General features: G+C 39.4%; 1 protein-coding gene and 1 long non-coding RNA gene across 2 annotated transcripts in view; both read right to left on the bottom strand.

The window, feature by feature from the left end:
- Positions 1 to 3,915, bottom strand: part of LOC135299448 (uncharacterized) — a 93,806-nt gene extending 89,891 nt beyond the window's left edge. The window contains exon 1 of the long non-coding RNA XR_010361431.1: positions 3,597 to 3,915. This is a non-coding gene — a long non-coding RNA (uncharacterized LOC135299448). The remainder of the gene's footprint in view (positions 1 to 3,596) is intronic.
- PPARGC1A (PPARG coactivator 1 alpha) overlaps positions 1 to 24,471 on the bottom strand; it is a 363,434-nt gene that overhangs the window by 233,689 nt on the left and 105,274 nt on the right. The window lies entirely within an intron of this gene.

Here is a 24,471-nt window from a genome sequence, read left to right as displayed (position 1 = left end):
GGGCAGAATGCAGGGCAGACATCTTGCCACTTCACCTCCTCCTAGTCCTACGCCCCGTAATGCAAAGGAACCCGTTTCCCAGTCATTTTCTGATGTTTCTGGCAGAAACAGGTCATACAAAGCATATGGCTGAGAGACATATGGATCAGGATTTCAGGCGTTCTCTGACACAGAAAGAGAGAGCAGAAAGTGTCAGTGCAACATTTAATACATCCGTGGAACTGCATGGTGCATGACATTGCTCAGGAAAAAAAAAGTAAGATGGAAAGCTGATGTCTTTCAATAAAGATTGATTTGAGGAGAATCACAGAGAGCACATCAAAACTGCAGAGTTGTTTTACAGCTGCAAAGAAGAAAGACTGGGGATTTACAAAGCTACTGGCCTTGACCATTGCTGGTTAAAATCCACCATTGCAGAGAATGCAAGTGACTGTTCCTCTGTTTCCATTTCTGTATTTTGATTTTTTTTAAATGCATTCCAGGTATGTGTTACACTGAAAGCTTTACTAACAGCAACTCCATAGATCCAGACAGCTGCATTCAACACATGGAAGTACATTATGTCCAACACCTTTTCTCTTGCAAGCTTGTCCCATCATCTCCCTAATATAGCCCTACAATCCAACTGCAACAAACAATATGAAGATAAAATTAGCTATGATCTCTGTATTGTATGATCCATCAGAAGGCTGCTATCATCATAGAACAGCTGGAACAATTTGAAGCTAAGCACTTCAGCAACAGCCTACAGCCTTGCTTATATCAGGATTTTCCAATGCAGACTAGATCAAAACCTTCTGATCTGGGTATTTTAAAAATATTTCTGAGCAGAAAAGTTGCAAACTTAGCTTCCTGCACCCATGAAGACAAGAATGTAAAGGACATGGAATAATGCATTTACTTTCTACAAACTTTATGGAAAAATTTCCTCAACAACTTGAGACACATTTCTCTACAGGAGTATTTTGAGATAGAAACTGAAAGAAAAGCAGATTAACACATCCCTTTGAATTTTTACAGATCATGCAGATGCTAATACCACACTTACAAGTTCCAAGCATTTCTAGTATTAAAAAAAAATACCATTTTTTCACCTGGTGATACTTTGCAGGTACGAAAGGGCATTGGCGGAACCACTGCAAAACACTGCCCAAGTGGCACTGAACAGACTGAGCTGTTCCCTTTCAGACTCAGACTGGCATTGCCCCTGAGCAGCTGTGATGCAGGGGCTTCTGCTGGCCTCCCCACAGCCCCCACAGAGGTCTGCTGTCCAGAACTGGTGAGTGTTAAAAAAAAGACTCATCAGGTCTGGCAAAATCCCCAGGAAATTTTGAGGCTGGCTCCTAAAAGGGCAATAAGACAACTTGGTAAGCATAGAATTGAGTAAGATCAAGACTTGGAGAGAAACAGCAGGAAACAAGTGACTGATCCTGCTGGGGGCTAAAGTGCCCTCTAAACTTAACAACTTCCAAAGGATCGGCACGTTGTGAGAAGGGCACCACTTCACAAGATCAACCTCCTCGGCAGGATTTGTGGGTGCTACTATTCTTGGCACTCTCATGGCTTCATGTATAATTTTGTGTAAGTGCATTAACCTTGTTGTGGCTGAATTCACCCTCTGTGCTTTTCCCTCCCTCTCCCTCAAAGAGCTTTCTGATCTTTGGAAAAGTCAATATGGGTTGTAAGATATCTCATTATCACTGGATGAAAAATGGAGGGCACGATTCTGCCATCCCTCCTCATTCAAACATCACCAGTTCTTTCAGCTGTGTTAGTAAATGCTACTGGCCATTAATAAAATGCTACAAGGTAGGACCTTTAGCAGAGGGAAAAAAGGATACTAAATGTCAGTGCTGGAAACTTCCCACATTAGAAGGGCTTAAAGAAGCGAGGAATATTTAGAAATGGAATTATGCATTGAGTACACAATTCTTAAAAATATCTAGAAGTCACATTCCCATTAAAATACTGCAACACACACACAGAGACAAAAAAAATTGCTCTCTGTTAGAAAGAATGCTCTTCAGGCAATAAAATCAAGGCTCCAACATTAAGCAATGAAAGAATTATGGTTGCTGATGCAAACTTAATTTGGTATCCTTTGCGTATACATTATCATACACTCTAATTTTGTTAACATTTTTTTAAGTGCACTTCTCCTTCACAGCACAGGATGGATGGTGTTGAATTAATAAAGCAAGTATTCAATATTTTGTCTTATCATTGTTCAGGGTATGGCCTTATGGCTTGTTTCCTGCTAGCTATTCAAATAGTGCACTGAAGACAAAATTATTAATTTCCTTATGGGCTTTTCTATAGCACTCATCACTAAAATAAGTGAGGGTTTCACAGCCACTTCACTAATCTTCACCAAATCCTGAGAGTTGAGGGAACTATTATTCTACTTTATACATTGGGAGCTTAGGCATAGATAAATTAAAACCAGACATACCCACTAATTTAGAAAATTCTGCCTTAAGATGTCCAGGCCATGATTTTTCAGAATCTTTAACATTATGCAGTGCTTTGTATCTTCATAGTGTGAGTCTCACTGCTTTCAGTAACAGCTATGCTCTTCTGAAAAACAGGCCCTAGGGCTGAGTTTGGGCTTCCAGAAAAATGTAAAACATGCAATTAGTGATCATCTTAAAAAGTCTGATTTATGGGGTTTAGCATCTCTGAGAAAGCTGTGACAGGAGTGACAGAACCCAGTTCCAACAGAACCTAGTTCCAGAGGCCCAGCAGCTGAACAGCAGGCTACCCAGCTCCCTGCTACCACTGCCATTCACCACCAACCTCTTGTACCTATTTCAAGGCACAACAGTCCCGTTCACTGCAATCCTGGCTTGTCCACCTACCTTTATCTGCCCTACACAATTAATGATGCTTAAACCATGGGGAAACAATGTGTTATTATGGGCACAAGACTATTACAATGTGTAAGGGGATAATGACTATGGCAAAAATAACTTTGACTGATTTATTTCTTAATAATTCTAAAGCTTATTGTTTCATTGCAGATTGCAGATGTATTTTTATTTGCCCCCCAAAAAGCAGAAAACATCAGAACTGTAGCATCAAGTGGCTATCCTCCCACTTACTCAATTTGGGTTTTAATCTACCACTTGGATTTGTGCAGCTTCTAGAGTAACTGACAGCAATAATATATTATCCTCACTGATGTGGACAAACAGTTGAAAATGGATGACAAATACTCTTAGAAGGAGAATTTAGAGGTATTTGGGAACAGCAAAAGACAGATGAGCATGACCTTCCCAGTTTCTATTCCTTATGATTTTAAGAGGATCCCAGTCTCCTTACTAGGACTAATCACTCTCTTTGTAGTTGCTTTCCAACCCATAATGGTTTTACATCCGGTTAACTGTCTCTTCCCTTTCCCCTTACTCATCCTTTTTACCTCACCAGACCCTGTTATGTCCTTCCAAGACACTGTCTCTCCTTTCTCTCTTTTAACACTTATCCCAGTCACAGAATCTCCCTGTTTCAGCCTCTCACACATTCCTCTCCCATGCTTTTTAACACATTAGCAGAACCTCCTTCCTTGCATCAGGCTCTAGTCCAAATGATCTCCTTACCTTCTGCAGTTTCCTTTTCCAGCCAGTTCCTGTCCTGCACAATCCTTCTAGAGGAAAGGTAGTTCCCCATTTATCCACACAGTTTATCAATTTGAGTTTCAGGTGTAACTTTTTCTTTAGATACAGGATTTCCCATTCTTGTGCAACATCCTCAATTATTAGTCTCACTCTTCTAGTTGTTTTTTAGGCTCTTCATCAAGTCAGTCCCTGTCACATTCATATTTTCTGAAAAATCCCTTTGCCAGGATTTTTCTCCTGAGAAGCTGAGAAGCCTCAGAGAAAAAGGAAAACATTTTTATCTCATTTGCTTCTCCTGTGATTTGCTCCTTTGGAATGTGTTTGGAGATTGTTTATCCAACAGGTGATTGTTTCATTGGTTTCTGCTGTGAATTGTTTTGACTTATTGGCCAATCAGTGTCAAGGTGTGTCAGGACTCTGGAGGGAGACAGGAGTTTTTACCAAGCCCAAGCAGCAGGGAGATTCAACTGTAATGTAAAGAAAATCCTAACAGAATCTTCAAAGGATCCATTCCAGTGTTTTTCTCCTTTAGGATTCAAAAACTGATTAAAAATGGACCTGATTTCATGAGCAGTAAAGGAATATTCTTGATAAAGGAGACTGCCTCCCTGCCTGTTATCAAACCACTGCTCTGAAGCCCAAGCTGCTTGGAAAGTCCAAAGTGTTTCTTAAAAAGAGTAGAACAGCATGGTTTTCAGCACTTCAAAAAGTTGTTCAGTTTATATAGTATTTGCGAGGAAATTTTGCCAGAAAGTGTTTTGGTAAAATGGTTGAAGTGCTAAGCAATGGAAAAAGGGATCCTTAAGGACATACTACACAGCCTTAAAAACCACCTGTCCTGTCACACTCCTGCCCTCCTTAGAATAAATCCAATAACTTCTCATTTCAACCAAGAGAAGCAAAGCCGGGAAAGAAGCCAGAGACATACTTTGATGCAAATAGGGTCAGGAGACCTTATTGGACAAAATCCTCTTTCTTCCATTTTCCTGAAGATGACCTGAAAGTCACCAATGCTAATTCTGCTCATTCTACCTACACATGCAAGATGAAAGGCATCAGCATTTGTTGTTTTGACTAAAGCAATTAACTAATATTCAGGATTCGGCTGCAGCTTCCATTCAAAAATATATTGTTTAGGGAATTCATTTGGCTTGAAGGCAATTCTGTTCCATCAAGGGTACGGTACAAGATACTCCTTAGTAACAACAAACAAGAATTAAACGTTTTCCTGTTTCTGTAGCCCAGCACCTTCCTTTGGGCCTTCGATCATGCTAACAAGCGCTTTGTTTCTGTGGGCTGGAGTTTTTTTAATCTTTCCATCATAATTACATTCCAAATGCTGCTATTCCTGTTGCCCTGCCTCATCACCACTGCCTTGTTATGCCTCAGGTGCTTTTTCTCATGTCAGCTCATGCACTTGTGAACACATACACACACACTTCTGCCACACCAGACCAGCCAAACAGCACAGAGCCAATTTCATTTGCACTTCACTACAAACACTATGTATTTTTAAGGAGGTTCTGACTCAGACTATGGCAAGAAGCTTCTAAAGACCTTCTTTTCCTTGGCTGAAAAAAGGGTCACCACATCCACCAGCTCCCTCTCTCCAAGATTTATCACAAGCCTGGCATAAAATAACATCAGACTGGGCCCTGTTTAGCCATATAGAACACAGGGAATTCCAAAAAGGCTACAGGCAATGTGACTTACCCAAAACAGCCCAAGTTTCTCATATGATCCTCTACCCCAAAAATGCCCATGTTGTACTTACAGACATTTATATCACAGATATGCTGCTATGTGCTTCTTTTAGACACAGTAACACTAAAGACATGCACTCAGAAAAAAAAAAATCTGTTTAGTAACTATTTCCAGTGTTTAAAGTCATTGAAAAAAAAAAACAAAAACAAAAGCAAAGAAAAGCTTTTAGTTCTATTTAAACATGCAGATGACAAATATGTTAAATAAAGAAATAAGGCCATGCTCTGAACAGACTCCCAGCCATTTGGCTGCAGTGATCTGTCTTTGGGTGCCAGCAGCACTCCGCCAGCCCCGGGCAGGAACCTCAACTTCGCTGCAACCTCCAGCCTGGTGTGAGCTTCTGTGTGGCTTGCGTGACTCCAGCCTGCCTAAAACAAAGCTACCAAGGATCAGAGGCGCGGCAGAAACTGCCATGACATCGTGGCCTTTTTCTTGATCGCCAGGAGCACAAAAAGGGTCGCATTTTGTCAGGCTGCGGTGTGAGGCTGTGAGGTTAACAAGAGAAGCAGGGGAGAGGGAGAGTGTGGGCACAGGTGGGCGTGTGGATGGCGCTGGGTGCTTCAGAGCTTCCTCAACTTAGCACCTCACGGCGAATTTTCATTGGAACAATTTAGTAAATCAGAAATATGTCTTTCTTTAGAGTCTTTCTTTTTTTCTATGCTTCAGAGCATCACGTAGCAGAATGGAGAAAACATTGACATACAGCCTAGAAACTTCCTTTGAGTGGGTTTGATACCAAGAAAATACAAAATACAGACCTGCAGAGCTATGTGACTGAACATAAAAAGGAGCAGCTCACTGAGCACTGTAGCTATCTAGAAAACACACATAAAAATTCAGAGAAGAACCGAATGAGAAGCAATAGCACAATTTACTTACAATCTGGAATATCAGCAGGATTTTAGTTTGTTTTTTGTGGGTTGCTGGGGTATATGGTACATTACAGTAGAGCATCAGCACTAATTCTACATGGCAGCTCCTCAGAATACCATCTGCTTCCCCGGTAACTGTTAATATAGTTGTAATTATCTACTTCTAAGCACTTTATTGGGAATATCATTTGCAAATTAATCAACTACAGACCGGTAAAACAAATGACATGCTTGTCTGAAAACAACAGCATTATTTCAAATTATTTTCCTGACGGTTGGGAAATACCAGCCATAGCCAAAACTGGAAACAGGGCAAGGAGAGGTCTATGTTCAGCTTAAAAACACTCATTCTAGCTACATTCACCATGATTTTGTGAGTATATCAACAGATGACTGGTTGTTAGGATCACCCCACTTCTTTCTCATTGCTTCATACAAGTTCTTCCAGGACTTTGCTTTCTCCACCTTGGCATCTTTCCTTGATTCAGGCTACTCCAGCCTCTTTGCCCTTGATCTCTTCCCTTCTGCCACTTCTGCACAGCTCATACATCTTACTGCTGGCTCCTATATCATTTCTTGCTTTCTTCAGCAAGGAATTTTTAGCTCTGAGTACCCCATCATCCTAAGATAATGTCCAATCACAGATCTGTAATACAAAGTCAGCGTGGGATTTGTTCTTCCAAATCCCAGTTACATGCTCACCATGCTGCAAAACTGAAGGCTGCCAAATGCCAGTAAATACCAGGTTGAGCTGCATCTTCCCATAGAATGAAGTAACCCTAATTATTTGAAAAATGTTTGTATGAGGAATTATTAGAACCACACAAAAGCACTGTCCCCACTGAAGTTTCCAATAAGCTATTAGGAAAATGAATTTAGAGGAGCACAATAAGCAACCACGCTGCTATCAGTTTACTCATGCAGATACCATAAATAGCCCTTTCATGATAATGCTGTTGAGCAAGAGATTTTTAAAATCACTTAACTTGTAATTCTTGAAATATAAGAAGCCTTGCAAAGTTAATGCAATATTCTAGCTCAATGAACAAGCAATACGTAAGGCATGTTTTTTGTGGCATCTGTTTGCAGTGTCCTTTGTTTGACAGTAGGTCTAAGTGAAGCACTGTCAAATGGCAGACAGTGGGGTAAGCTGATCGATAATTGTGGAGTGCCATTTCTACATTCATGGTTGAAAGCTCACAAATAAAAGCAAACAGGTTATCTGCTCTGTGATATAAGTGTCCTCAGATCACTGTATTCCAGCATCTCAGCACTTTTCTTATGCTTTTCCCATCAGTGCCTCTATCATCTATTAACGCAACAATCAAGGTTAAAAGCAAAAAATAAAGTAGATTGTTTGGGGAGAAAAATTAAATTAATTTCTTCAGAGTGATAACTTCTGTGTACTGCTTCAGCATGCGTAGAACCAGCTCCCCAAGCAAAAATCCTGGGTTTTGACTTAAGAAATATGGACCTATTTTATGTTTCTTCAGCTGTACACTATTCAAGGACCCAAATGTAACTTTATTAAATAACAGCTCAAAGTAATAAGAGTTTATGTTCTTTAAAAAATTGAAGTCCTTGAACAGAAACCCACTCAAGAATTGAAGCAGCAGACAAACAACTCAGCTGGTAAACCTCTGCAGCTAAAAGGGTTTCTCTTCCTTCTCACTGCTGTTCAAGTGAGCAAGAGAGTTGTCACCGATCACCAAGGCTGAACAGCTACTACTAACTGCTACTTTTGTGCATGATGAACCTTTTCTTAAGGGTTACAGATACTTGACTCCAACAGTAGGCATTTCATAGTAACTGTAACAAAATGGTATTCTACCTGTGGCAGTCCATTCATAATGAACTGGAACTTTGTGTATGATTCATCACGTCTGCTTTTACTATTTCATTTAACTTCATAAAATAGTCTGGAAAATTGGTGTGAAACTCCATCCAAACCTTTCAAATTTTTACATTGTGTTACAGACATACTTACAAAATGCATTTGATTTTATTTATAGAAGGCTACATTCTTTAATGTATGATAAACACCTTGAGAAAACCTAATTGTTTTTTTAAAAAATCATGCAGCCCCTCTTGTAGATAGCAGGCTGCTGTGAATGTCAGCTGAAGCAAAATTTTTGCCAGATCTATGAATAATTGGCTCAAAAGTTACCATCTGCAAAGAGCACACAAGAAAGATCTTTCTCTTTAGCAAAAATGGGTATTTAGAGTATGTGTTCATTATAGTATATAAAATTTTGCATTTTTGGGGGAACTCACTGCACTCTATAGAATAAAACAGAACAAAGTTCCATTTTTATTGTTTTCAAGGACCTATGTCAGTAAACATCAATTATTATCTGGCCCATGAACTGTTTTTCACATATTTCTGAGACTGAAGCTCTAGGTTTTGAGCACAGACTGCTGAAGAATAGCATTTGTAAGTTAAAGACCTCTATGCAGAAGTCTAAATTACATCTTATGTCCCACTTACATGTGAAATCTTCAGCTCATTACATATGAATTAGCAACCTCAGTGACCTCTCTATTTCTTGCACTAAATATCTCTTCCCAACTACTGTGCATCACAACCTTCTTTTCTCCCATCCTAAATGAACTTTCCTACTTATTACATCCTCACTTATCCTCTATTTAGTGCTGTGCTGAGGCATTAAACAGCACTGCACGCCAGCAAGCAATTCTTGACCTTCTTTCTCTTACCCAAAGTAGCACAACGGTTAGGAAAACACCTCCCTAGGGAGTCAAAATTCCATACAAACTTAGCAATTCTTTTTCTGATATATTTATTCATAGGAAACAGGTCATTTAATAATATAAATGTGGTTCTCAAGCAGCCCAACTTCGAAAATTCTAATTAAAATTTTCAACCTAGATGGGCATTGGAAAGAAAATAAAGGGTGTCCCCATTTTCTTGTTATTTCCAAAGCATCAATAAAAATAAACAAGCAAAAGAAACTGGAAGAAATGTGAGAACACTGGAGATCTGACACCAGCCCAGCAGAACAATTCAGAGCTAAGATAAATGCTCTAACCTTAATGCACCTTCACGGTGCCTAGTCATCTGCAGAGATCTTTGAACAATGAGTGCTTCTGCATAACAAGCGAACAGAAATACCTTGAGTGGATGTAATAAGGCAAATTAAAGTTGCAAGGGCAGCTTGAGCTCAGAGTGCTTGGGGTTTTGTCCACTGAACGTTTAACATCCTGTGCAGGGTTAATTTTGCAGGGGGATATAATGGTGTGCTGTGGGAAGATCCCGGGGCACAGCCCACAGAAGGGGCTGAGAGGACGGCAGATTGCCTGGTCTGCCTTGGCCGATCCATCCCGTGCCCATTTCCATACCTTTTGCTCCGGTGTGAATTGGGATTTGCCACACTGAGCTCACAGGAGTTCAGGTGGCAGAAAGAGGCACATTATTTCCAAGCTTAACTTGAGTCAGTTCTGAAAAATCCTCCTACTAGTTTTCTCTAATATTTCTTGGCTAGTAGCAGGGATTTTCTGCTGCATAGGACATCTCTTCTGTTCTCTTGAGCTTCTGCTCAGTTTATAGCAATCCCTTGAAGGCTCCCTGAGGTTGCTCTTTGTGAGACAAGACATATTCTGAGTGGGCACAGACATCTTTGCTAGCTCTCATGGCATCTTACTCATTTCCTTGCTCCACTGTGGTTCTAACCTTCTTTCAGATTAAGTGCAATTTACATCTCTTTAACTAGACATATTGGTGTTATTACCATTGCAGTCCTATTGATTGCAATGCTGCACTTAGCATCACTGTTCCAATTTTATCATCCTTAGTCATTCTTGCATGACTGTGTATTTATGTACGAGTTCTATTATTTAAATTAGTATATAACATTAGAAAGGAAGCATGACAGAATTAAAACAAACCAAAAAGCACAAAAGAATGATACCAACATGCTGAAAATAATGCCCTCCTTTTCTTGGATATATCAGCACTCAGCTATTTGGATTCTTCTTTCAGGAAATGCTTTTACTGGTTACTTTAAGACATTATAGCCATAAAACAATGTAATCAACCTTGAAAACAGGGAAGTGGTTATTTTTAAGTTTCATATTCAGCTATACAGTACAATAAAAAAAGGCAAAGAAAACGTTCTGAGTAGATGTATCTGTAAAGTACTACAAAGACTTGTGACAGCCAGTGTTTACCAGTGACAGAGTAAAACAAACATTGCTAAAAACAAAAAAAGTTGTTTCTGCCATTAACTAAGAAATCATGAACTTATAATCTGGAAAAATAGTCTAGAACTTCTGTGGACTCTGCAAAGATAACAATAATGTGTCGCGGCATCAATCAGACTCCTTCACCCCATTAAGTATGTACAATACAGGGGAGCAAAGACAATCCTTACACTGAGCCAGAGGCTTCATATAATTCCCGAAGTACAACAAAATAGATTTTTCTAAATTTGTGACATGTGAGCTTAAGCCTGCTCCCACCTTTGCCTCAACTCTGTCTACAACATTGTCATTCCCCCTTTTACAATAAAATTCCGAAACTATATGTCACAAAACACTGACTGAACCTCCGGTCCTGACATGGTTGCTACTACTTTTAATTTCCCTGAAAAGCTAAAGGAAAAGCTTATGATAGTCCTAAATGCTCATAGGTTTATTGACCAGTTTGAATAACAGGATCTGTGTTTCTCACAGAATTCTCTCAGTAGAGCTCATGAAGAACCAAGCAGAGACTACTCTTATTCCTGCAACCTAGTACGCTCATAATTCCTTTATTCCCTTGAAAATACATACCCAGCTTTCCTCTGAGGCCGACAGTGACTTGTCTTAAAACAGTGCTAGTCATTCAAAGAAGAAGCAGAAATACTTTGCGTTTTGAAAAAAAAAAATTTTTTTCATCAAATGGTCATTGAATATTAGATAGCCCAAATAAGAACATGCAGATATGGCAGACAAAAATTCAGTAACTGCTATAATCAATAAGGACGTCATTCAGCAAATCCACTCTCATTAATTAAAAGAAGGAAATGTTATTTCTTAAGACAGATGCAAAATGACAGTCACATGTACTTACTTCCTGTTGACATCTTGATCCAAGCTGCGTAAAAATAGTATGTCTTTTAAACAAACATAAACCCCACTTATGATCTGTAGGTGGTCTGACAGCATTTTAATTTTAGTGGAAAATGTGCTTTCAAGCCAACAAGGCCAACCAAAGTCAGTCCATGAGTGGTCTCAAGACTGGCTTTCGCTTTAAAGCCCTGCCATTCATTTCAGTGCGGACAGTTACAAAGCTTATGCACATTATTTCTTAATGCTCACAGTGGGGCTGGGGCCTAACAAATGCTTGGGCTTTCCATTTACAGCCAGAAGGAAGACAACATATCCGGCTTTTTAAGCTGTAATAAATGGTTTTGTAAGCCACCAAGATATGCAAACTGGAAAGAGAAACTGAGACATCCAGAAGGTTAATTATCAGCTAGCTGCCTGTGTACTTGGAAGTTTTCACCCATTAAGACCTGACAGTTAACATTTAAACCATTACAAAAAGGAATAATGAATAGATGTATAACTACAGAAATATAAGAGATCAGACCCTCCTCCTCATGTTGTCTATCACTCTACTCATTTTCTCATTCCCAAAGCACATGTTTTTCACAGAACCATAAGGAACTACCACGTCAAAGCATCTTCACCAAGCTACAATGAGAAGCCTAAATAATGATCCAATTATTTACCCAGCCTCTCCTAGCATCTACCACATCCTTGCACTGCTCTTCCCCTGAATAGGGGCCAGCAGTGGCTTGGGACATTTGACATGAGGGGCACACACCTCTAGAGAGGCAGTTCATATCTGCCTCTTGGCATAGAGAGTTACGAGATGCCCATGCATGTCCCATCAACTCTGCCCAAGCTTGCCAGGACCATGAGTAGGACTGTGGGGAGCAAAGTGGGCCAGCTGCAACAAGTGGAAGAGACAATACAACACCTTATTACACCACTGTCAGCTTTGGAAAGAAAGCCTTGCTCTGAAAAAGAGAAAAAATATTCTCAGAGAAAACTTGTTTCAGTCCCTGATAATATTTGTAAACTTATCATTTCAATTCCCTCTAGGCAAAACAAAACACAGCAAAGTAACTTCTAACTCCCCCCAAAAGAAAGGGAGTCATAATCCTATTTTTTAATAGCTCAGCAGGGAGAGCCGTTCAAAATGGAGGAGACACACTCAGGAGATGAATTCAAACAGATCTAACCTAGATGCTCATGACAGTCCAAAATCTTGCCTGACATAGGAATGATGTAGATTCAGCATTTAATAGTTTGGTAAATCAGAATGACTGGAAAGAGCTGATCCATCTAATCCAATGAATGTCAGGATCAGGATTTAAAACTCAGCCCAGCACATAAGTAAAAGACAGTATAACGACAGAAGCAGCACAGGAGTATGTTCTCCACAAAGCCAATACAGGTTAGCACCTTAGCTGTGTAATTATCCTCTAAGCTATTCATGCTTTGAGAGATTCATCAAAAATAAAGCACATGAGAACTACAGAGGGTGTTCACTAGTTTATGACATAAGCAGGATGAGAATCTGCAGGCACAATGCAGGACAAGCTGTCCAGGTCTCATCTTAATTTTAAAAAGACAGTCATATCTGCACCACAGACAGTAAGGTTAGTTAATAAAAATATATCTCATCATACAGCAGGTCAAAATGACTGATGTATGACAAAACAGATTTGGTAAACGGACTTACTAATCTTCACAAAGTTAATTTGGCATTCATAACAACTCAGAATTTGTATTGCACTACCTGATGGAGGGCAGTTCATATTATTATTATTAACAAAATACCAACAACCGATTCAGTCTCCAAGTCAATTCTATTTACAGTTTGTCATTCCATTATAGAAAAGCAGCACTGGCAGAGACACAAGAAAAAGACTTCATAAAGACCGTTTTTTACATACAAGCACAGACAGGAAAACACAAACACATTTTTTTAATAAACGAAGCAGGTACTACATATTAAAGAAAGATTGGATAGCTAAAATGGAGAATTATATACTTTTACACGAATTCAAACTGGACATCAAAGTGTGCACTGTAGAAGTACAGTCTAGACATTGAGGAAAATGCACTCCATGCCATCACAACCTCATCCAGCACAGCAGACAGTCCCCATGAGGCTGTTTTCTGGGCTATCTGCAGACATCTAACAGCAGAGTAAGAGGTAAAGTATTTTCCTATAAAGGTGAGACATTGGATTTTCTATCGACAACCTTTTAACATGTTAGTAAGACATCAGGTGTTAAAGTAGGAGAAAATGCGCAGTGGGATCCAATTCCATAACCTTTCACTAGTTAGTCATATTGCATGCCATCCAGAATCTTCCCAGAGGAAGGTTAACACTCCAAGAGTCCAATTAGTTAAGGAAATATGCTTAAGTTGTGTTTTGCCATTGAAACACAGCTACTTTCATTGCACAGACAGTATCTAGAAGGGTAGCACTTTTATGCCATATGCACAGCATATGCAACTGTTAAGACTTGGTGAAGTACTTGGGTTTGTCATTTCTTTTACAAGAATCACAAACCAAAATCCACTAGTAAAAGAGTAAAATTTAAAATTTAGTATTAATCTTATTCACAACTGTAACTTGGAGACTCTAACAACTCTTCTTCAGCAGGGAATCAATTCAGGATTTACGCAAGCGACGGTTTTGGCAAACCCTCACAGGGTACAGTGTACGGAGGGTACTCTTCACAGACTATCAGGAGATCATGATGCCCTTGGGAGTCTCTCTAATTAACAATAAACTGCTTTTACAATTGAAAATGCACCCTCAAAGCCTGGTGACACTATGGATACGTCAATTCCTGATCCACATGCTTCATTGTATGCAATGTCTTTGGAAATCAAGGGCAACAACAACCTAGAAAATATTTTTCAACATTTGGACTGTTGCCACCAAATCAATAATGGTGGAACAAAATGAATTACAAGATTCCACAGCTTCAATCACAGAAGAAGTAGAGAGTAAGCCAAAAAGAGAGACCACAACTTGCATTGAGAGACTAGTTGGACAGAATTGTATGTAGCCTTGGATCTAATTAAATGAGACTAAGGACAAAAGGGAGGCAAAATCATTTGATAGCCTGCATGGAATTGGTCAACACAAAAGAGGACTCAGCTCCTGAAATATATAAGTAATTTCTCTTGATCGAGCCAGAGGATTTACACAACCTCCATCCTGAAGGACAGACAGTGAATGACACAAGGAGAGGAGAATGCTTAATTCTCAAGATTATTACAATTTTCTTGAAAAGCTTTTCCACAGAACTCGGTTTTTCAACACTTCAGGAACACATGTTCAAAATTATTTAGGGAAAATTCAAATTGGAGAAAGCCGTGAAATACGTATGTGAAACACAGCACTTTTCTCCAAAAAGAAATTATGTGCATTTCTTTGATATGTCTGCACTAAACATTTCTGCCTTGTCAAGCCTCAGCTTCGTCAGCAGCCAGCTTCTCGTACTTGCTCTCCACTAGCTTCCCCCTGCAGCAACAAGAAGCATGGAATAAGCAAGAATACCATATTGGACAGCAGCATGCTTGGCTCAGGTCAGAGGGGAGGAGCCACATGCTGGAGATCCTGTGGGGTGCAAGAAACTTGTACTGATCACAGTGCTGTCTAGCAGAGAGCTGGATAGCTTCCTCTGTTCACAGACACAGCCTTAAAAAAGATCAATCCAGCAAAATGGATTTACGAAATGGCTGGATTTGTTCCCCAAGTATCTTTAACCCATCCCTAGAACAACACACTCTGACTTGAATTCTGTGGTCAGCTTTAGCATCAGCTATGGCTTTAAAATACTGCATTTTTCTAGTGCTCTCTAAAACTTTTTAAATGGTGGTGTTGAGGACAGAGTGCTCTTTTTACCATTGATGTTGCCACTGTAACCAAACCTATGTCTGGAATAAGGAAGTCCAGCATCGCTGCTGACCTGACCCTTGTGGAATGATGGCTCGTGCTTACACCTGTATGACTACTGGGTACACTAGAGAACATTACATTAAACTTTCATGGCTGGTGCTTAGGGCAAAGAAACCACAGCAAGCTACAACACAATCTGCTGCTTTTTCATAAACACACAGGGAGCCAGGCAAGCTCATTACCACTTACAAACACAAACTAAAAATTAAGTGATACTGGACCATTTGAAACACACTTCCAACGACAAGAGACAGGGACAGTATTTTTAACCTTGCATTACTGACTCGTGATTTCCAAACATGATTTGCCATCTTCTGCTTCCATCTTTTCCCTACAAAAAGAATAAACTGTCCAAATAAGGTTGATAGCTTTAAAATCAAAAGTAACAAGCAAAAAGTACCTTATAAACTAAATACATGACTCTCCACATATCCTTTACTCTTTCCAGCTGCATTCATTGAAGGATACCACTAACTCTAATACAGGAAATTACAGACCTCCTGTAAGAAATGCATGGCAGGTGCCAAAAGCATTTAAATTCTATCTTTTTCCAATTCATGAAGCTCACTGTAGCATTGTATTGTTGCATTATTAGATTTATGCATTTAGCAAGCAAGCATATTATAAGAGTGGCTGTAAGTAATTACTCTTTTCTAACAGCAGGAAACATGGTATTGTCCATGCTATGTCATTTTTAGGAGAAAAATAGTCAGTTTTTTTAAAAATACTTCAATGCCTATAAAAACATCCAAATATCTCATTTGTTAATAAAACATAGTCCTAACTTGTGAGAAAAGCAAGGTAGACAGACACTGAAGGTAAGTGACATAACTCATTCATTGCAGCACATTGATTATCAGACGTCATCCAGAAAAGCTTATTTTTGTACTGATGTCACATTCATTTGAGGATTATATCTTGTAGGACACATTTTTAAATGAGATTTTGTAAACTGGGAAATTCAAAGATAATTTCTTATACTTTGTAAATTTTTGGTTTGCCATCTTAAAATGGTCACCATATGTATGGTATGTTCTGTCAGGAAATTATGGTGGTGGAACATTTGATTAGACTAATTGTTCAATGGTTGTACCAGTATGCTAAACATTCCATGTGGAGTCTTGCAGAGAATGGGGGGTTCTCAACCTCAAAATCCTTCTTTCAGCAGGACATCTACCAATGCTCCTTGTTGGTAGTATCTCTCTGCACTGGGACTGCTGGCACCCACTATACAGAGCTCTGAACTTAGTAGGTGGCTCTAGTCTTTCTTCAGACAGCTTCATACAGATCAGTAAAAGCTCTGCATGTGAAAGATGTCTGGGGTACAGCCTTACACGTACTATACAAACCTAAGTACCTAATCCATCTGCTTCTCACATTCATGACTTTCTGCAAACATTTTAAAGATGGCACCATCAATCTACGATGTTCTTTTCACTCACTGTACAAACAAAGCTAAACAAACTTTATGAGTTACCTGTATTTGGCATGGTGTAACTAGATCCCAGGGAAATTTTTATAAATTTTCTAGTTTAAATACAAAGTTTAAACCCAGTTACTAATACAATGGCACTTGTGGTATTTGAAACACAGGAAGGGACTCCCTTCAATTATAAACCAAATAATGTCTGAGTCTATTTAAATACTCAAAGCCTTGCTCACTTTTCTCATGCAGGAGCCTCACTGGATGTAAGCAGGTTATGCAAGCATGTCAGGACTGAGTGTACCAGGCTTGCCTCCCCAGGACATTAGACTTTATCAGCTCCATAACAGCAGCTTAAATCAAAATGGTGCAGAACTGCAGCCACGTGGTGCTTATCTCTCAGTGCTACAAATTCTGAATTCTACAGAAACTCTGGTGTGATTTCCATCAGGTGATCACTGAATCTAAGGAGCAGATCCTAAAGTCTGTAAAGTCTACTACAGTCTGCTGGAATGGAAGTCACCACCAACATATGGCATAATTATTAGTGTTTTACACAGAAAAATTCCTCAAGAGACAACTGAGTAAATGTTTCTTTTTTCATTTAATTATCTGATCCTCATTTGATTCACTCTCCTGTCAGCAGTGAAGAGCAGCATGAAAATAAGACACCCCAGAAATAACCCCATTGGCAAGGCTAAAGAGCAGCAAAAAGAAGATAAAAAGTTGTGTGTTATGACACTCTGCTTTTACAGATGCTGCTGAAATGCCATTGCTAAATACCTGGGCAGTTTATAAATAAACCCTTCCAAAAGCCTGATTTACACAATCACAAAATAAATTAAACTACCCAAAATTCATGCTGCTAATTAAAATAGTCCCTGTAGGAGGCCAAAGTAGCTACAAGGCTGAGGTAAACATGATGCTTTTTTATTGAACAGCAGTTGATTCATTTTATATCCTATTTACATATATTTGCTAGTGTCATCAAAAGCTGGTAAAACCCACACTTTTGTACTCATCAGTTAAAGACTCCAAACAGATACTCTTGTCCATCTTTTAGGACACCAGCAAGCTCCCTTGCTTTTATAGAAAGCCAGTAGCACTACACTTCAATTCTAAATAAAAATCTGCCAGCATAGGAAAGTAGGAGTAAGACATATGCAGTCCTTTACGTATCTGGACCAGAACATTTTATTGCAGTTATAAAATCAGAATTATAAGAGTTATGAGACACCTAGAAGGGCCTATAAAGGGTTAAATGGACATTATATTACATGGTCTCCTAATAGAAAAGTGGTATTCATGAGAGAAATAAACTGAGCACTTACCATGGTGCCAGGAGCAAGTCACTTAAAAGTCACTTTTATTCAGAAACGATCATTTAAATTTTAATAGAGGATAGAGTTTCATTTTAACCAGCTGTTCAAGATAAATTTTGCTCCTGACAAAACAATTTAGAAAAAACTCAATACTTAACATCCAAGTCACCTAAAAAGTCAATCTAAATACACCTCATGACAAGTGACAACCTTGCCATGGTTGGTTACACAACTTGTATCACAACCTTATGAGTTTATGGAAGCCCATGAACTGATTGAGCTCACCTGGCCTAAAAAATGAGCTACGAATACAGAGAGCTATCTTTTTGGTGCCTTTATAACAAGAACCAGAGTGAAAAATTAAAATCTGGACCATGCAGACCTCCCCACCTAGCATTGGCAGTCAGCACGCAAGGCACTGGTGCATTTCAAGGTCTTGCAATACAAGGTCTCATTAGATACAACATCTTTAATAAAGTAGCAGCAAACCACTCTCAAGATTGTCTTTTACCCTGTATTCCACCTAGCAATTGAGAGCAGTCACAATGCCCTTATTTCCTCTTGGGTGAGCAAAATGAATTGGACCCAGGGAAGATGTCTCCAGTGTAGACCCCTGACCATGAAATTTTTTACTGATGCTTTTTTACTGTAACCTATGGTTCAGCTTTTCCACAATAACTTAATTATTTCATTTCCCTTTCTACTCTGGACAGATGTATTTATCAGACTGACATCTAGCAGGGAGGTTGCAGTTTGCTCACTGGTCATTTTTTTAAAGAGATTAATGAAGTGCACCAACACTTGGAGCAGTGCTGGCTGATTAGTAAACAATAAAACAACTGTGCAGGAGAATCTCCCATTATGTTTCATGCCTGCAACGGACTGCAAAGACTTCACCATTCTTCTTTTCTTTTGCTCACTTACTGGCTTATTTACAGAAGTCAGTGGTTTCCTCTCCCTCCCTCTGGGCTGCCCCTTCCCTTGGCTCCACTGGCTGATGGAGAACCTGAGGATGCACCTGGCATAATTTTATGGATACTTAGCTGCTGGAGTGATTACCTCAGGCTCTGGTACACTGCCTGTCATGGGCAGTTTCAGTATCCAATATTTTCCTTAAGAGAGAGGCTCTAGCACAAGGATGAATTGGTTCTGGTGAGCTCATGTAGTATGTAATGTTATGGATCAAAGCAGATGGCCAACAGTGGTCCTTCCAGGCACTACCAGCACAAACCTACATGCAAATTTTCCTCCAAACCTAATTCCCATGTGCTCTCACACTTCAAGGAGAGCAAGAACCAAACCTTCAATGAAGAGATGACAGTTCCAGAAACCTGTAGCATTTTATCAACACAGATTTTGCCCTTATCCTTTGCTGAATTCCTTTAACAAGTAGAAATTCCTGCGGATGAGCAGTGGAGGAGAAGTGACTTCCTGACAAGAGGTCTGACAATGGGTCTTGTGAACTAAAACCCAGCACCAGGAGCTCAATAATGCTCAGTAATGCTGAGCCAGCCCTCTCCACATCCCCAACTTTCCACAGCCAGATCCAGACTACATCTCACTTCCTGATATTCAGTTACATCCTGTCAGCTCTGGAGTGAGGCCAGGATTCTCCAAGAGAATAAAGAGCAACTGAAAGTTAGAAATAGAAAATTTGTAAAGTTCAGCACCTGGATCACATTACATGTTAAGCAGTCCACAAGCCAGCACGAGAGGCTGCTTCTAGTCAGCTTCCCGTGGTCAGCTCACTCAGGTAAAGGTTTGCTCCATTCAGGAGCAGGTAGTGAATGCACACCCAGGTGATCAGATGATGCTCCCCCCCTGTGCTGCAATGGCAGTGCAATCCTCATGAATAAAGAAATTGCTCTAATTGCTCTCTTACTTCAGGATAGATCACATAAAAAGGACTTGTATCATGTGAACAGAGACTGTGGCATTGTGTGACATGGAGACCACTAATTTCAGGACCTTTTGGAATGTGACATTTCTCTACAGTACACTGAGTCCATATCGTCTCAACACCACATGATCCAACATCCTTTAGCTTTACCTCTCTGCTCTTCAGCTGCCACAGTGGAACACATAGTAGGGCTGGATTTTAAATTATGTGAAGGCAGTCCTTAAGTAAAATTTTTAGTGCATTTTCAGAAACTCTGGTTTACACCCAAGTTTCAACTGAGACCATCTATTCCAGTAGTGTGGACACTGTGACCATAGCTAGTCAGCAGTTCACAACAAGGATACTCCAGGCACACAGCTAGGTAGAAGCATGGCTGGGTCTCAGTCCTGCATGCTGTAAACCAGCCAACAGAACCTCTCTCAAATCAAAACACATGGTTAGAGCAAATCTGAAAGGGACAGAAGCTTTAACTCCCACCAATGTGACCACAGATTTTGCCTAGAAAAGTCTTGTGTGCATTTTCTCAGTCAAAATCCCTCTAAAATCTTGTGGCCAGAAGGTATGCTGAGTTACAGACGAGCTTTTGGACAGGAGAGAGCATATGTGGAAGGCATGCGTTGTCTGTCTTCCACTTCGGATTGCACTGCACTCACAGCAAACCATTTTAAGGAGGTGTCACTTCACTAGAAATCTATGGGATGGTGATTGCCCCAATTAATCTTCCTGACTCTAGCATAGATTAACTTTTAAGATCAGTTCTCAATATAGGCAATTACAGTTCACCAATTAGGCAGTAACACACAACAGTGCATTTCTGAGCAGTTAGAGCACAGACCAGTACTACACAGTGCAGTCCTTCAGGACAACCAATTGTAACTGAACTATGAGCACAATTATCTTTTGCTTGATACTTATTAAGCTCCTATTAAACACAGGTTTTAAACACAAAAAAAGAAGTCAGCTATACCTGTACATTGTTCAGACTTTGTGACACATTCAGAGGAAAAGCCATCATAGCCTTATCCATAACTGCAATATTGCAAAGATTAAGAACTAGCATCTTGCCTAAGAAAAGAACTATGACAAGAAGGATATTATTGGTAGACATAAGAACTACAGCAAGAAGCATATTATTGGTAGACATATCCTATCACTGACAGCCAAAAGGAAAGCTCAAATAAATTTTGTGAATCCACTTCATAAAGACATCAAAAATGCCCAGCTCATGTTCCCATACATGAAATACATTTAGCTTTACCTCTACAGACTATCACAGCTGTACATCTAAGCCCTGTTGCAAAATTTGCTTCCCAAAATACATCCCAGTAGTGACCACTCAGATTTAAGTGACCTTTGAGGAATTCACAGGACAGGATAATAGCTACATTGTCACTCTTCAGATATGACAGGAGGCAATCAGACAATCTCTCACTCCACATCCCCACCAAACCATACCAGCAGGACACAGCCAAGACACCACACATTTTCTAATCTCTCCTAAGGCTTGACATTTCTGACACTGGACTTTGGAAAGCAACAGCTCACAAAACATGTTAGAGGGATCTCTCTAATAAAAAGATGAGGAAAAAAATGGAAAATATACAGACACGCAAATTGCATTGCCTTCTTTACTTTTCTGCCTTTTTTTTTTTCTTCAGCTGGTGCAGGAGTCTGCATAAACAGGAGCCAGTATACTATGGTGCTCAGCAGCCTGATTATCATTACAAAACCTTCTCTCCTCTTTAGCACTGCATCCTCATATTAAAAATAATGTTCCTATGCCTAGACTTCTTATTTTTAGTGTACTAGAAACACATAATCTGTGAGTTGTATGTATATTCAATAGCACTGTCAAATAAATTATTATGGCATGTGTACTTTTCCCTCTTTTTCTGATTTATAATGGATTTTAGCATTGTTAAAACTGCAGTTAGTCTGTCTATAGTCTCATAATTCTTCTCTCAGTCAAATGAAACTACAGTCTTGCAATTTTTAAACCAAATTACTACTAAAATGTGTAGAAATAGGAATTTTAATAAGACTTCTATGTTACAAACATTTTAGCTCAGAAATATTTGGAGTCAGTCTCTGAATAGGATTAGCTTCTGCATATTTTCTTCTAATTTTACATATAAATGAAATACAGGATCTCTCATCATAATTAAATTTGAACTATTCAAGATTATGACTGTGAAAGTACTCTACATGCACATCTACACAGATTACTCAAAAGTCAGTACATTCTGTAGCCTACAAACAGAAGATGCCAATCTCAAAGTCTACAGTTCTTCAAACCCTGACTTTCAGAAAAAATAAAATACAAGCAAGGCAACTGCTGGGCTAGGGAGAAACTCAGAACACAAGCTTTTGCTTGAAGGCTTGGGATTGTGCACGTTGTGTGTCAGCAGGTAAACTAAAAAATATGCTGTGTTTTGATGGATTTTCAGATCATTAAATTAATGATGATGATCTGATTGATTAGGATAAGCAAGACTTGGGATTTTTCCTGCATCACTAAGGTCAGCAATAGATCTGCCGTTGATTTTAATGAGATGAGGTCTACGCCACTGATGAAGTGCAATAAATGAAGGCAAGCCCATCAGAGTGGAAAGACACAAGAGCAGAAGCTTGAGTGGAACAAAAGCATTGAAAGATAAATTGAGAGCAAAATCAGAAACAACATTACTTGTCACCAATGCCATTACTTGTCACCAATCTCCCTGCAGATAACCAAAACAGTTCTTTATCTCAACAGAGCACTTCACGTTTGCCTTTATGTTCATATGGTTAAACACAAAAAACCACAGACTTTCATCATGATGGGACATACTAATTGCTTGGACATCCTGTTACAGCTAAGATGGCTTCATTTCCTAAATCTAATTCCTACTCTTTCTCTTTTTCAGTCAGTATTTATCTTACACAAAACAACTTAAAAGCCAGATAATTCCTTCTGTGCTCATACATATAAACTTCAAAAATGCTTCACAGATTAGGGTTCTGGAAGCTTCAAGGGCTTCACCTCCATGATTATCTTTCATGATGGCATTGCCCAGCACTGGATCCAGATGTTTTTCTACTGTATCTGCTACTGTTTGCAGCTAACAAACCAATCTTGTATAATGCAGAATTTCTCACAAATGACTGTCCAAATGTAAATATGGCAATAAAACTAGGATTAGTGCCACTGTCTCACATAGATAGTACTCACCTGAACAGTGACTGTTGTATCCATGTTTAAACTAAGTTTAAGTGTCTGTGTCTGAAGTTCTAATTACTCAAGTTTCTGCTGTCATCAGCAATGGGAAATCAGGTTCTAAGAAAATTTCCACCTGTGAAAGTTACTCATTAGCTTGAATTTCAGCAATTCTAGCAAGTTCTGGGCCTAGCAAAAGACAGATGGCATCTATCCAAACAAACAGCAGTGGGAGAAAGAAGCTTTGTTTTAGCAAAGCAAAACATGGTTGTAAGATACCTCCTTGTCCAAAAGGTGAATCTTAGGCCAATTCCTACAAAGCTTCCACTCTGCAGCAAACCATTTTCACCCAGATTGGGAAGCGCCCCTGTAAGGAGAATCCTGCCTAGGATGTGATATGTTTGTATCTAATAATAGCTACAGAGCCAAACTGTGTGCTTCAAGCACAGCAACTCCCTTATTGTGACAAGGAAATAAAGTTCCCTATTATGGAAATCCTATATTGTATTTAATTATGTAATTATATTTTATTGTATTAGTAAGTGGTTGGACACAACAGCAACTGCTGGGATTTCTGCAAATTAGGAGCACAGAATTAATTCTTTCCAACAGCTGATTATTTTTTATGATTCTATGGGGTTTTTCATAAGCTATGGAAATTATTCTATTTTTGGCTTATTTCTTTTAAACACTCTCCAGCAACAGTGATCCCCACTCTTGATACCAAAGTTCATAAGCACATGAAGAATTTCATCTTAGCAGAGTCACCAGGCCAAATTAAACCCTAGCATACATTCTAATAATTTATGCAAAGGAAGGATGGTGTTGTTTACATCTAAGTTCAATTTGACCCCCACCAAACTACCACATCTAGGGTTTTGTTTCATTTTTTGCACCAAGTCAAATGTCCACTGCACTGCAGAGTGCTTGAATTCAGTGCCTGCACTCAGAAGAGAGTACACAATTTCCTACTAAACAAAATGGTATTGCATCTCCATGCCCTAATGGCTGGCAAGTAGCACGTACCACCACCCTCCCTTTTAGCCTGGGGCAGGCTTTCCCTGATAGTCCCTGACCTGCTCACACCTAGCAGTGAGATGGAAAAGGAATGCAGACAGGGATGAACAGTACCTCCTCGTTGCCCTACCTCCTGCTTGCTCCTGTGGCCAGCACTGACATGGCAGAAATGGGAAATTAATTTCAGCCAGGAACTTTTTACTAGCAGGGCACATGGAAAGACAAAGATGTTAAGGCTCCAGGAAGGAAAATGGGAACTAAACCTGTGATGCACAACCTACAGCAAATATACGCAGCCCCACTTTGTTCCACTTACAGAAAAAACTTCCTCTGACATCAGGAACGCACACGTGCTTCAGGGCTCCAGGACA

This window comes from Passer domesticus, chromosome 4 (assembly GCF_036417665.1).
Source record: "Passer domesticus isolate bPasDom1 chromosome 4, bPasDom1.hap1, whole genome shotgun sequence".
Taxonomy (NCBI): Eukaryota; Metazoa; Chordata; class Aves; order Passeriformes; family Passeridae; genus Passer; species Passer domesticus.
The sequence above is the reverse complement of the archived record's forward strand: the minus strand, read 5'-3'. Positions and strand labels throughout refer to the sequence as shown.